General features: G+C 37.0%; 1 long non-coding RNA gene across 1 annotated transcript; it reads right to left on the bottom strand.

Moving 5' to 3' along the window:
- Positions 1-56: 56 nt before the first annotated feature.
- LOC145046454 (uncharacterized) lies at positions 57-1,379 on the bottom strand. Its single transcript, XR_013682005.1, has 3 exons — positions 1,111-1,379; positions 630-724; positions 57-517 (listed from the first exon to the last, which is right to left on the bottom strand). It is a non-coding gene; the product is annotated as an uncharacterized LOC145046454 (long non-coding RNA).
- Positions 1,380-15,623: the final 14,244 nt, after the last annotated feature.

Genomic DNA, 15,623 nt, shown 5'->3' with positions numbered 1-15,623 from the left:
CTTTATGAAACGTGTGCTTGCATGTCTCATAAGAAAAGTTTGAGCGATATGAAATATGTTTACAGGATAGATCTTGTGGTATTCAAATTCATATACATACATTGATACACGTAAACATAAAGACACACATTTCAAATATAGATTTATACTCATACAAATACCCTGATAGAAAATAAAATGCGTTCTAAACAAAGATTAATCCACCCTGCAGACAAAGAACACCATATCCGCTACTTTAATCAGGAAAGGCATGTATAAAGCTTGTCCAGTAGATGTTTTGTACTTAGGCTTTTTTAATCAATCGAACTCGTTGATGTATACCGATATAAAGTTCATGTTGGCCTCTGTAATGACAAAAGTTCATGCTGATTTCGTCCCCTCTTTATCTAATACATGAATCTGCAGAGGTCTTTTGGGTTAATGGAATAGATATGGTCCCGATTTTATTGACTGGCAAAATTAGGAAACCTGATGCACACATGTGGCCAGTAGATGATATCGCCTGAGCAAATTAAGTCTGAAACGAAATATTAACCCATAAAACTATAATGAGTCCATAATAAAGTTGACCACTGCAAACTTCACATATTATATATTAATAATTTTAACATAAAGATTATGCAACTTACAGGGGAGCCATTCTTTCTTTTTTACGCTCCTCTACTGAAATATACAAAGGCTTTGTCTCATCATCTCAGGATTCTTCTCAGCCATCCAATTCATCCTGTGTATTAGAATGACGTTTAGTTAAGTTTTTTGGTTTTTAACTCAGAAAACTTATTGCAAAAGCTATGAGTTCAAAAATTAAAATCATAAACACTAAAGTCTCTGTCAGATTTTTTTTCTTAAAAAAGATCTAATACTCGATCCCCAAATATATGCATCTTTAGTGATATTCAAGGAATAAGCATATAAAGAGCTACAGATCAGATCTGCAACTTCCGTCAGGATCTCCATATATAATCTCCAAACAGTATTCAATAAGAATGGAAGTAGATGTCAGATTTAGACTAATGAAACGTTACTAGATATAGCATAAATAGAAAAGTTGAGCAGTAAAAATTTATTGGGATCAAAACAATTACATAAGGAAACGGTATATAGATTTACCTTTCCAAGCATCAGATACATGGGCCTCCGACAAACCCTCAAAACCAACTCTTGAAATGCTATGAACACCTAACTGATACCGATCTGATTCTACTAGGCTGACAACAGCATACAGATCAATGTATAGCGGATCTTTACCAGTTTTTTGATCTATGAGCATGATTTTCACGACTGAAAAAACACAAAAATCGATAACTTAAGAAACGATTGTGATCTAAATTGATAGGGTCGAGGATGACAGCGGCTGTGAAATTGTATTGAAACGAACCTGAACATCGTATATATAATGGTTAAGAAATGTGTAGGCGTAACCCTATAACCCTAATTTCTAGCGTAGGTAATTTGCGTCAACCTCCCTACTATTGTACATATCTTCAAATAGAGCCCAAAGGTTATGCAAAATGACAGTTTTATTGCTTGATAAATAAAGTGCTACTTGATTTTTTATTTGTAATTTTTTAAGGGGCTCTTTTATGTAAATGGCCACAATAGTTGTATACCTTTTTTCTTTACAATCTTATAAAAAAAATCTTACTATTTCTATAAATATATTGAATATAATAATATTATTTTTTTAAGACGTCTAAACTATTAAGCTGATAGTACAAAATAATATTAAATTTAAGTTGGCCTTTATACATGTTTTGAATAAGTATAATTCAAGTAAATATGATTTATCTACCTTAATTTCGGATCATTCAAAGTTTGAAACCTTGTATCTCCAAAAATAAACCCCACACTCGAAAACACTGATTCTCCCCCACCTCTTCAGTCTTCCTCTGTGATAAATTAAGGTACACGTTTTCACTATCTTCTAATTCGATAAATTAAGGTATTCGTTTTCCCTATCTTTTAATTCTTCTCTTTTTATTGCTTTCTCTCTATGTCCTGTGATATCAACTACCCATTAAGCCACCACAAATGGAAGAAGCTTCTCTCACTCCAGTCATCATTCTGACCAGTGAAGGAATATGACGAAAAGGCAATAATTGTCACCTTATGCCAACGTGTTCACCAATCTCTAACTTCATCTTACCACCGTTTAACGCTGCCATATCTCTTTAATAACCAACGATCTCTAGCATATGCCCTTATTTTGTTTCGATTTCTAGATCTGGATCTAGATCTACAAGTACAACGGAGCTACCACCGACGACCATATATATATACTTATATATATATATATATATATATATATATATATATATATATATATATATATATATATATATCCAGAAACATTAATGACATAAGTAACGAAGAACCCTAATGGCACATGTGATTTTTTTTTGTCGAATATATATTTATATATATATATATATATATATATATATATATATATATATATATATATATATATATATATATATATATATCCAGAAACATTAATGACATAACTAACGAAGAACCCTAATGGCACATGTGATTTTTTTTTTGTCGATTCATCTTCTATTTCTCTTTTATTATTATACACATTTTTGTCATCAAATTGTTTCTACAGATGTGTTATCAAGGGGAGACTTGACCTTTAATTAACAAAAACACAAGGGTATTTTTTTGTTTCTGTAGTTGTAGTCACAACATATATATTTTTACTTTTATGTTTACATGGTGGTGTTTTAATTTCTATTGTAAGTGATATATTTTCTATTTTTCTATGATTCTACAGATATGTTGGCAAGATGATATTTTTTATTTTCTATTTTCTTTGAAGATCGAACAATTTGAAGCCAAGAAAGTATAAAGATTCCAAAGCCTCTAAAAAGTTGAAAATGGGAATGGAAAAAACACCTTTGATTACTATTGCTATTGGAGAATGATACTTTGCTTTGTCTTTCTTAAATTGCGTGTGAACAAAAAACAAATCCAAAGTAGGCTTTTATTACATCTCATGTTGTAGATGGTTAGAAACATATTTTTTATCATTGATTTGGATAGTAACCTAGGAATTTAGGTGAACTGGAAACCAAAACCACTACCACCAAGGTCTCTCTCTAAATCTATTATGTGCATCCGTGTTTAACTATGAGTGTGTGTCAATTTCAGAGATGCGGATACCATCTTCATTGCATTTTTAATCTTTTTACTTTAATTTTTATTTGGATTTGCAGGTACAATTGGACCGACAATGTCAAAGAGGCGTAGCAAGAAAACTTGTCAGTGAATGGTAATGTGCACAACCATATCTACTGAGGTTTGTTTGGAATCAATAATTTGTGTTTTGCTAGGTTGCATTTTAGATTCATTGTCAACTGGATTGTGTCATATATGTCGTATATTTACTCCTTCAACCCTCAGTTATATATAGGTGTAACGTCCGAAAAATACAACCAATTTAAAATTTTCAAAACAACACGATTGTCATTAAAATGTTTACAAAAAGGTTTTCAATACAAATCATTAGAGTATTACTAGAATCACATTGCTACAAAATCATGAGGAGCGGTACGATCGCGCCTGCCTTGCCACGGTCTTCTGAAGAACCTGAAAAACATTAAACCACAACTGTAAGCCCGAAATCTTAGTGAGATACCCCCAAAATACCAACCACGTATACGCCCTTCCAGGCTACGACCTTCCGGTCCAAAGCATATAAAACATACATAACATAACAGAACATAGAATAGCCATGCATATTGGGTCTACCGTGTGACTGGTCCGCCGTATCGGGCCTTCAGTCCATCCGATCCAACCTCCAGGTCTAGTCATGTCCTTCGAGTCTACAGTGGGGTTGGTCCGCCCGCATCGGGCCTTCAACCCACCTGGTTTACTCTTTGAGTCTACAGTGTGACTGGTCCGCCCGCATCAGGCCTATAGCCTATCCGGACCGCTCGCTGGGCCTTCGGAACAACCGGTTCGCCCTGGGTATCTTGGCCTACAGCACAAAGCAGGACCCGCCTCAACCCATCTCCAGTCCAAACAACCATATCCACAAAACATACAATCATATAACAGTCATAGTCAACAAACCGAGCAAGCAGATCACATAGCATATCATTACCCTAACCGGGTTACCGACCTAACCGGTCACTAGCATAGCATCACTCTGTATATTGGGAAACTGACCTTAACAAGGTCTCCTAGCATGTACCATTCTAGCTACCAGGATGCAGACACATCAAACAATAACATAATAACCATATCCGAATCTCAATCCAATAAAGGGTTGGCCTTGGTGCCTTAGACCCTGTTGATACAGTGAGGATAACTCACCTCGAAAATGCCAGGTGAAAGGACAAGATCCCGCTGCTCCAAACTCTGACACGAACTCCTCCACTGAACATCAAAACATACAACTCAATAAATACCCTTAATGACCAAAATACCCCTGGAAGACAACTGGTCAACCTTGGATAAGTCAAAGTCAACCCCTGACTGACCCTACTCGCCGAGTCAACCCGATGACTCGTCGAGTCCTTATGCTCAAAGCTTCCCTCAATCAGCGACCCAACTCGCCGAGTCACCCCAAAACTCGTCGAGTCCAACAACTCTGAGTCCACTCGCACCCAACTCACCGAGTCATCCCTTGACTCACCGATTCATCGACTCAACCAGACATATTGGGACTTCCTCGACAAGACTCGCCGAGTCCAAGGCTATCTTCAACCTACTCACCGAGTTGTTCTTCCAACTCTTCGAGTTCGAGGCCATCTTCAAGCAACTCGTCGAGTCCACCCATGTGACTCGTCGAGTACCACCGGTCTGAATCCATACAGAAGCATCTCAGGCCATGCAATTGATCCAAAACATAGATCCAACCTCCTACAATCCATCCATCACGTAAAGTGGCAAACTTTACGTGAATATAAAGAGATCTAAGCCTTATTCACCTTAGAACCACGGTTTGGGACATGGTAGCTCCATTAACAACACAAGAACAGGGGCTTTAATGCTCTTAAGATCTTCTCCACTCCAGATCTGAGGTAGCAACCTCAGATCCATACCCCAAACATCAAGATACCACACAACCAAGCACCTCACACAACCCCAAAATGAGAAACTAGGAAAACACAGCCCAAGAACGAAAGTATTACCTCCACAAGATGCCTCAATAGCAACCAAACTCGAATCCAAGCAAAGCCCTTTGATCCAAGCCACTTTTCCTTCAAGATTTCTTCAACCAACACCTCTCCAAGCTCCAATTTGCTCCACAAAGGGACTCTTGTGACAACTGTCAAATTTCGGTCAAGACAAAGTCAACTAAAGTCAACAAGTCAAACCGTTTGACTCAATTTTCCCTTAGGTACTAGAATTTACATTATGAAACTTCTACATAACTCTCTATTCTAATGAGAAATCATAAAGCAAAAAGTGCGAACACCTAGATCTCCTTAACCGAAAAACTGTGGTACGTGGCGAGCCAAACCGATAAAACAATGTTGCATACTCATCGGGAGTGTGTAAGATCCTTAAACAAGGCTTAACAGGGTTTACGAACCATGCATTGCGATGCCGGACACTCACAATTGTCACACATGGAACCTCTCTCAATCATTTTCACTTTATCTCTCTCTATGTCAAATCTCTCCCAAATCTCTCCAAGTACGTGAGATCTCTCTCAAATATCTCTCTGTATTAGAAATATCTCCAAGAATGTCAAATCTCTCCCAAATCTCTCCAAGTGTGAGAAATCTCTCCCAAATCTCTCTCAAAAGTTTCCCGTAACTTTTTGGAATCATTCGGGTCATTCCGACCCTTAACCGGGTCAAAAATGGCTTAAAACGGGGTAAAAACGAGAAAACGGGACCTTAGGAACCGAAACCCTTCTTAAGGAGCCGAAGCTCCTTAAGGCCGAGACTAGGAACCGAAAAGGCCCCAGGACCGAACCGAGCCTCTGTTGGCCGAAACCGAAGGACCGAATCACTGTAGCGAAGACCAAGTCTCGGTCTCTGTCTCTATCGCTTCTCGCTCTGTCGCTTCGCCTCTCTGTCGCTTCTCATTCTCTGTTCGCTTCTCGCACTCTCTATCTCTACCCGCCTCTCGGTCTCTGCTCTCTCTTCCCTCCTCTCGGTCTCTGCTCCTTCTCTCCTTTCTGTCTCTTCGCGCCTCTCTGTTCTCTCCTCCCCTCTCGGTTCCTGCCCTCTCTCTTCTCCCCTCTCGGTTCCTGCTCTCCCTCTTCTTCCCTCTCAGTTTCTACCCTCCCTCCTCTCGGTTTCAGCATCAGAAGGCCGAACCTCGGCTAGAATTTGAAATTTGGTCACTTTTAGCCCATTTTTGATATTTTAAACATTTTAAGCCCGTTTTTCGTGATTTTAAAGCGGTATTTTCTCCAGAAATTATATTTTAACATAATAAACCCTAAATATTCATAATTTAAACATATTTTGATGAAAATCATTATCTAAATAATAAAAATCAAATGGGTGAATTATTAAAGGTGGAGTGTTGACTTTACCTTATTTAATGTCACAAGCAACCACCCCACACCCACTCTATGACCAGCCATACCTCCCCACCTTACCTAAGTCACATCAATGCCCCTTGCACTCATTTTCCACCCATTCCCACGTTTTTGGAGCTGGAACAAACATCCTCTCTCCTCATTTCTCTCATTTTCTCTCATTTCACTAAGTATCAAACACCACTTTTCTCTCAAACTTTTTCTCCACCAAACTCGAGATTCAAGGCTGATTATCAAGTGTTCTTCCACATTTGGTAAGCATAATCCATTCTCCTTATGATTATCTCACTTATTTCCACTCAAATCATGGATATCTTACACAAACTCCATCATATTTGTGTTAGAGCTTCGAATCTTCAAGTGATTCTTCAAGTCTTCTTGGCTTGAACACTTCTCTTCTTCAACACTTATCTAATGAAATCACTCAAGGTGAGTTCATACCCTTACATTTTCATGTTTTCTTATGTTTTCAGGGGGGGAATACAAGTTAAAACACTAAGAACATAACTAAAATTTTCTAACAGCCTTCATCAGAAAAGTTCAACTCCATTCACGGACTGTTTTGGGCATCTTAAACAATTTTGTTTTCAAAACTGTACAAGGTGCAAATAGTTCAAGTTTTTAGCTTTAAAATGACTACTTGCACATCTCCATGCGATTTTTCTACAATTTATGCTGATTTTTACAAAACTGCCTATCATTTCAAACAACAATTCGGACCAGTCTGTGATTTTGGACTTATTTACCCAAGTTGGAGGTCATTAAAAATCATAATAAAAATTATGAGTAAACTAGACACATTTTTTGAACTCTCAGAATTTACGGATCTACTTTTCAACTTCGTATGATTTTTCTATGATTTTTCCAAAACAGGGAAGAATGGCTAAAGTTAGCCAACATCATGTAAATATCATAACACTTTGTATTATGTTGAGCAAAGTGTATAATCATAAGTTCTAATTATCGAATGTGTTTCCTTGTTAGTTTTTCATCATGAACTGAAACTAAGTAATTCATAATAAATATTAATCATTCATTTTAGACACGTATATTAAACTATAAAGGTATGGTTTGATAAATTCGTAACACTAATACATTTTCATAAAAGAGTTCATACATATTACATACATTTTAGATAAACTATAATAGGTATAGTTTATGATACATCACTCCACACACTCATACAAAAAGGGTACATTCATACAAGAAAGATTTATATTGACACACATTTCACGTAAACTTGTTAACCTATATTGTGAGACTCTTTCTCTCTCTCTCTCTCTCTCTCTCTCTCTCTCTCTCTCTCCCCGTACGTCCGAGTGCGGGATATAATTCCTGGTAGTTATAATCAGAATCTCCTTGAGGGAGAATGTGATACTTGTATATAGATCTATATTGGGTTTGACACCCCATACCTTGCTGCTAGCTACAGTGGGACCTGCAGGTCTACGGGTAACAAATGTCATTTTAGTTTTTGCGACGCCTGAGAAGGTCGTGGCAGGTTCACATAGTCATAGTATGATTATAGCGACTCACATAGGGATATAACTATCCATAAGTTTACGAGATTTTATTTTTAAAACCTAAATGAGTTTTATGTCGATTTAAAATCACTTTTTATCTCTATGAGTACAGATATTACTGTACACTTTTGGTTTTGGTAGTTACGACTACACATCATTTGAAACCACATTTATACCTTTAAGTATGGTCAATACTTGTTATTACTCGGTCCTCTAATTTAGGACTACATATATATAAAGTATTAACAAACATGAGAACATACAGAAGTTTCATTTAATTCAAATGCGTCCATGTCCATTTAAGTACATAACATTTCCTATTAATAAGAAATGTTACTTATACATTTTGGTCTTCAGTCATAAGACTACATTACACAAATTTTAAAGAAAATATCGGATTTTCTGGATACATATTCTAACGCTTTTACAAAGAAAACGATTTACTTTTCTAACGAAATCTCTTATGAACTCACCAACCTTTGTGTTGACACTTTTCAAAACTACTTGTATTCTCAGGAATTCAGTGAAAACGGGAAATCAACAACGTTTTGAGGATGGGACGATAAATCGTCAAACAGTTCATTATGTATCATAATGTAATTGATGTGAATCATGTAAACATGTACTTTGATGTAACGTTTTCAATTATATTTGTGTTGGTTGTATTTACTTTGAGCACTATTATACTCATTGTTGTGATAGTCTACATGAAGTCCTCCACCCACGGACGTTTCCGCCATCCTTGGTTTGGGGGTGTGACGGATTGGTATCAAAGCATTGTTTATAGTGAACTCAGTATATCGAACCACCAAAGATATACAAACTTTAAATGCATTGGGACTAAGTTCTCTGATTTAAAGTTTCAAAACAACTATAATTTTAGAAATAAATAGTTTCTTATTAAAGGTATACATGCATACATACATATTAAGGTCAGCACCACTCTAGAACAAAACAAAAGTAATGATTGTTGAATATCACAGGTAAGCTTGGGGATGTATGGTCAGTCTTGGGAATGGCATAGCCTGATCAACTATGCTGGTCCGAGGAGTGATTAGCACATGCCCAAGAATAGTTGTGATATGGCAACAAGTCTAAAAACTTACCAACACTACCACAATGAGAACATTAGAATAGAACATGAGTTTAAAATACTATAGGAGTATTTTGTAATATCATAACTTATATGAAAACTAAATAGATCCTTAATAATAGGTCTATAGTCCCTAAGTGGATACTTTAAGGTTATATATAACCTAGAAATTATAGACTTAGAATTTGTGGTCATTACTTTACTTCCTTTTCCTTGTTTGGATGTGGACCTAGAGTGGGATCACTTATTCAAAGGTCTATTGTATCTTGTTATATGTAATTAGTATGCACTATGTAATTATAGAAGTAACTAATAAGGATCACCCCTATAAGTAAGTGATAATAGAGTTAGACGCATAGTACTTATCTCCTCCACTTCTATTCTCGCAAATACGGCATAGCAAAATCCTACTTACCGGACGACCCTTACTTTCCTAATCCAAACTCGAGGAATGGTGAATGGTTATGAGAAGAATCATAAGTGGGACCGGAGGTAATCAATCCTCCATGCATAGCAAGGAGTCTGCGAACCGTTTCGACTATATCGAACCTGTGCACCGTTGGACAATCGTGATCGAGGGTTAAATGTCGACAACAATGACAACAACCACCATGTGGAGACCAACGAGGGTGCTATGACCTCAACCACGGGGGACTGACGGATAGAGCCCTCCCGGAAAAGACACGGCGGATCGCGATCATCGGGGATTAAAACAGGAAGACTACAATCTGAGCTCAGAAAACTGCACGCTACTATAGACCCCACCATCTCATGTACCGGTGACTCAGAATTATACTACTATTCCCGATACCAACTCTCTTTTTTAGGACCTTATCGCCACTCGTGAAGAGGAAAGAGAGTAAAAGGGTAGGACACACAGCACTCAAAGAAAGGATGATTGTAGCCAAACGTTGATTGGAAAAGCTACAAAACTACATCGACCTTGCCTCAGGCATCACAAGGGATGGATCATCGTAAGTAGAGTTCATGCCGCTCACCAGACCTGGTAAATTAGCTTCATAAGTATGCGCTGGTGCTACTCTATTGTAAGTAAAATCACGACACTACAAATTAAGTGGTCATACTAATCGAGAAATCTATCTACTATCAAAACCCGCCCATGCACAAATGTGAAGTAGACCTGCATCGAGGTCAAAATTTTCACTGAAACCATGATTTCTAGAGTCACATTAACAAGATGGGCATAGGATGTACCTAACAGACTCGAAGGACTATCTAGCCTTAATTATATAACTAAGCATACATCAATAGGTCGTGATAAGGACTTCGCTTAGGTCAAGTATAAGGTTTCACTTGGATACAGAGCTACTAAAATACATGAGTTTATTATACAAAGAATCTCGTTATAAATTGTTTCCAGAACACCCTAAACAACCGAACTTTGATACAAATCGATATGAGATAAACTTAGTTAGAAAACTCGCGACATACAACCATTCTAAAAACTCATTATCGTCTCACCTTTAAACATTTGTTGAGAAGTTTCTTCTTCATAGACCTATGCAGTGCGAACGTTCCAGCACTAATGCACCGGATCCCATCAAAATTCCTCAGCCAAGTGTGTTCGGACAAACATGATTCTAAGAGGAGTAAAGCTTAACGGATCCCATCAAAATTCCTCAGTGAATGGTAATGTGCACAACCATATCTACTGAGGTTTGTTTGGAATCAATAATTTGTGTTTTGTTAGGTCACATTTTAGTTTCATTATCAACTGGATATTTCATATATGTCATATATTTACTCCTTGAACCTTTAGTTATATAGGTTTATGGCTTCATTTGATTATAAGAGTTTTCCTATTGAGTCTCTGTATTCCTTTTTAGGTGGGTTTGGTATAAATTTGGGAGAGGGTATAACGTGACTTTGGTGTCATCTATTATTTGGTATATTATCACATGGGACTTGCCAGTTATAACCCTAAATACATTCCTAACTTTTCAATCTCTAAAAACACTTTTGACGGATAATATAATAAAGTAAATACATTAGATGTATGTGTGCTTAATGTTGAGGGATTTACAACATGTTATGTGGTGAAGATGATCCAAAATCTTCATTGTGATACACTAGAGATGCATAAACACCAGTTTTAAACTGGTCATCGTAAATAAAAGAATCTGGTTATTGGAAAACCGTTTTTTGGGGAATTAAATCTTTGTTCAGGAATGATTTTTTTTTCGATTTGAATATAATAATATTATTTTTTTAAGACGTCCAAACCATTAAGCTGATAGTACAAGTACTCATCAATAAATTAATACTAAATCTGCGTTGGCCTTTATACACATTTTGAATCAGTATAATTGTAGCAAATATGATTTATCTCCCATAATTTCGGATCATTCAAAGTTTGAAACCTTGTATCTCCAGAGAAAAACCCCACACTCAAAAACACTGATTCTCCCCCACCTCTTCAGTCTTCCTCTGTGATAAATTAAGGTATACGTTTTCCCTATCTTCTAATTCTTCTCTTTTTTATTGCTTTCTCTCGATGTCCTGTGATATCAACTACCCATTAAGCCACCACAAATGGAAGAAGCTTCACTCACTCTGACCAGTGAAGGAATATAACGAAAAGGCAATAATTGTGTAACAACCCGAAATTTTTCCATATCATTTCATCGTAACTCTTTCATAGTTCAATTCGCGCAACTGACCGTCGTTCCGATTTCGATTTCCGATCTTTCATTTAATTAAGTCATTATCTAGTACACATTTAAAATGACTTAATGGGTGTTTTAATACATTTAGAAATCATTTCAACACCCAACTTTAGTAATCGGAATATTTCTAGTATTTACCGTATCGGGTTACGGTAACTCAATCGGGTATGACCAAAAACCCCGTCTAACACCGGTATCGGGTAGAATTCCACCGTGACCAAAACTTAAACACTATATAAACGTGATTAGGACTTCATTTGAAGACTTTGGCCAATTTCTCACTAAAACACTTACAACCTCTCTCCTCCAAGCTAGAATTAAGGTCCAAATCACAAGTTTAAGGCTTCAAATCTTTAAGGTAACTTCCCTAACATGTTATTCAACACCTTTAACAATCAAATTGATGAATTTAGTGAGTTTTAGGTCCAAGAACATGAGTTTACGGCCAAGGAACTATCTTGGGCCGTAAACTCCATTAAGTGGGGTTTTAAGCCCTTAAACTCCTTCCTTGACTCCTTTGGACTTTAGATATGGCTATGGGACTTCAAGATATGGACTTGGAACAATTAAAACTCAACTTTTGTGTGACAAAGAAGAGTTTACGGCCAAGGAACATTCTTGGGCCGTAAACTCCTCAAAAGAGGGTTTTCATGCCCTAAAACCCTTCCAATACCTAGTTAGGGCTTTGATATGAACCTTGGACTTGATAATCTAAGCTTGGAACACTTGAAACTTGAATTTTGACTAACATAGAAGAGTTTACGGCCATAGAACATATCCTTGGCCGTAAACTCATAAATCCAATTCAAAGATGCATCAAACACACTCAAATGGTTTGTACAAAATTCTAGAATCACATGTGATTGTCTTTAGCACCAAAAACTAACTTTTCCTAAGGTAAAAGAGAGTTTACGGCCCTAGAACATCCCTCTAGGCCGTAAACTCATACAAAGGTCTTAACTGATGTCTTAAAATCATACAAATGCTTAGAAAATTGGTTTGAAACACATGTGATTACCCTAAGTAGCTTAAATCAATTTTTCAAAGTCATTGAGAGTTTACGGCCGTAAACTCCATGTGTATGGCCGTAAACTCATGTTTCATGTGTTTTAAATCCATTCCAAGTGTTCCAAGGTGTTTTGATAATAAGTTCTAACAATCCCTAAGTCCATTTAAGCCCTTAAAGCACCAAAACCTCACCCACATGAGTTTACGGCCGTAAACTCATGTATGTGGGTGTTTCAATGTTGTAAAATCATTTAAATGTTTACTTATGGGGAGTAAACTCAAGTCCCAAGTCCCTAGTGCCATTACAAATCAATAGATGTCACCCGGGTCACTCCGAACACTCGTTTTGAAATGTTTAACTTCATTGGAGTGCAATGTTCCATATAATTAGTGAATGTATCTCTAATTGTATATATATGGACATTATATCATTTTACATAGGGTCCTCGCGAGTAATCAAACCCTGAACCGACATCTAACATTCAAAACCGACAAGTTTCCGAGTCCGGTGAGTTCATACCCCTACCCTTTTTCACTGTTTTCACTGTTTTCAGGGGGGGGGGAACACAAGCAAAGTACAAGGAAATTCTTGTACTCAAAAACATATTTTAAATATGTGTTTCATAGTCTTATGCTTTTAAAACTGATAACTACAACAGATAACAGATCGAACATACAGATCATATAACATATGTTTGTGAAATAAGTCCTTAAACTAGTATGTTTTACCTGTATTTCACAAATGGTTTTCCACATTTTATCAGTTAAAAGCATAACATTAAAACATTTGAACATAACACCTGTACATTGTTTTATCCTCGGTAACACTCTTTACAATTATACAAGTGGAGGATTTTCATATTATTACTAGTAAATTTGTTATTCCGTATGATTGGAGACACGTCCTCGGAGAACACTCCACTTGGATTACGCGAGTGGAGGACTACACCCATAACCAGAATCTCTGGTATTTAGAGAGTGTGACTTGAGTGTATAGATCTATACGGGGCTGACTACCCCACACCTGGCTGCTAGCTACAGCCGAACCGAAATGGTTCAAGGGTGACGAAAGTCATAAGTATGTGGATGACTTATTGCCACATGTGGACTACTTATTGCCACAGGTTTCAGTCTATTGTATGGTTATAGCACTCGCAATTAGGATAACAAAGATTTACTTACAAGTAATAATGAATTACTTTATACATCGTTTACATAGTTCACATCTTTCACATCTTTTACTTACTGTCACTAACATTCAGGAAGGTACGTGACCTTCCTGGGGAAAACATGGAACCTAACCACGAATACATCTTTTACATCTTTTACATCGTTTACATAAGATACATACATGCAGGAAAGCACCGGGGCTTTCCTGGGTAACATTTACATAACTAGAAAGAGACACCGAATGGATAACATTACATCTTTTACAACTTGTAACATACAATAAGGAAAGTACGGGACTTTCCTGGTTACACACATTAAGTAAACAGAACAATTTAACCAGTCAGATAACCAATTGTACATTTTCATATAAGTAAATATGTTTTCAGTGTACAAACCAACTATACTTTACATTTGTAAAACAATAACCAACTTTTAAGAAAATACGGGATTTTCTTGGTGTACCAAAATATTTCAGAAACCGAAAGGAAACCGAAACATTTTCACAAACAAAAACCGCTTATGAACTCACTAGCTTTATGCTGATTTTCAAACCGCTTGTGTTCCCAGGTCAATGTTAGAACAGGTACCAGAAGATCCTTTTGCTTGAAGACGGTGTACATGAAGACCCATTACATTTTGTCTATATATATACTATGTATGACAACTGTACAAACTATACTTTTGAAACATCTGTAAAACTGTTATTATGTAATGTAATGCTTGTTTTACTTTACTTACTATGTACATTGGATTTGATACTCAACGTGGAAGTCCACCCCGGGAATGTATTCCGCCTTCGGTTTTCGGGGTGTGACAGATTGGTATCAGAGCCCTTGTTTATAGTGAATAAAGTATACCAAACCTTACATCGTATAAAACTATAAACACTAAAGGGCCTAAGTGCTCTGAATTAAAAGTATCTTCAAACTATAAGTATTTTCAAAAGCATACAAGTATACCGAACCGTCGTCATCCGTAACCACAAGTAGAACAGAACATAAGTAAATGGGTGTTGTATATTACGGTTAAACCTGGGCAGTTATGTAGTCGTGTCTAGGGTCAATATGGCCTGGCCAACTATATTCATTCGAGACACGGCCAACATGTGCTTGGGAGTGACTGTGGTATATGGCATGCCTAAAACTTACCCTGATATTCCAAACATCGAATCGCTGTCGTAAACAATTCATGAAATACTATGGGAGTATTTCTCGAGCTCGATCCTCTGTAGTAATCCTTATTCGAGTGACTTTCAGTGATTGTCTTAGCGATAAATTATCTGTTCGATAACTCTTTCCTGCTTTATCGCTTACTCGAATCATATAACTGTTATATCTATCGATTCAATGTAGAGGACTTACCATCCTCTTTTCCTTGGTCTTATTAGATCAAGATGCCTCCCCGAAAGAGACCTAACTCAAAGAACAACAACAATCCTACCTCGCCGCCACCTCCTCCTCAGTTCGATCTAACATCGCTCCAAACAATGATGACCGCTGCGATGGTAGCAGCTATGTCCCAAATGAACCCTAGTGGTTCAGGCGGTGGTACTCAATCTCAAAACCCTGAGGGTAGCCAGGGACACCAAAGAGGGGGTTCCTATAAGGATTTCATGAATGCGAAACCAACAT

This window comes from Lactuca saligna, chromosome 5, assembly GCF_052625555.1.
Source record: "Lactuca saligna cultivar CGN05327 chromosome 5, ASM5262555v1, whole genome shotgun sequence".
Taxonomy (NCBI): Eukaryota; Viridiplantae; Streptophyta; class Magnoliopsida; order Asterales; family Asteraceae; genus Lactuca; species Lactuca saligna.
The sequence above is the reverse complement of the archived record's forward strand: the minus strand, read 5'-3'. Positions and strand labels throughout refer to the sequence as shown.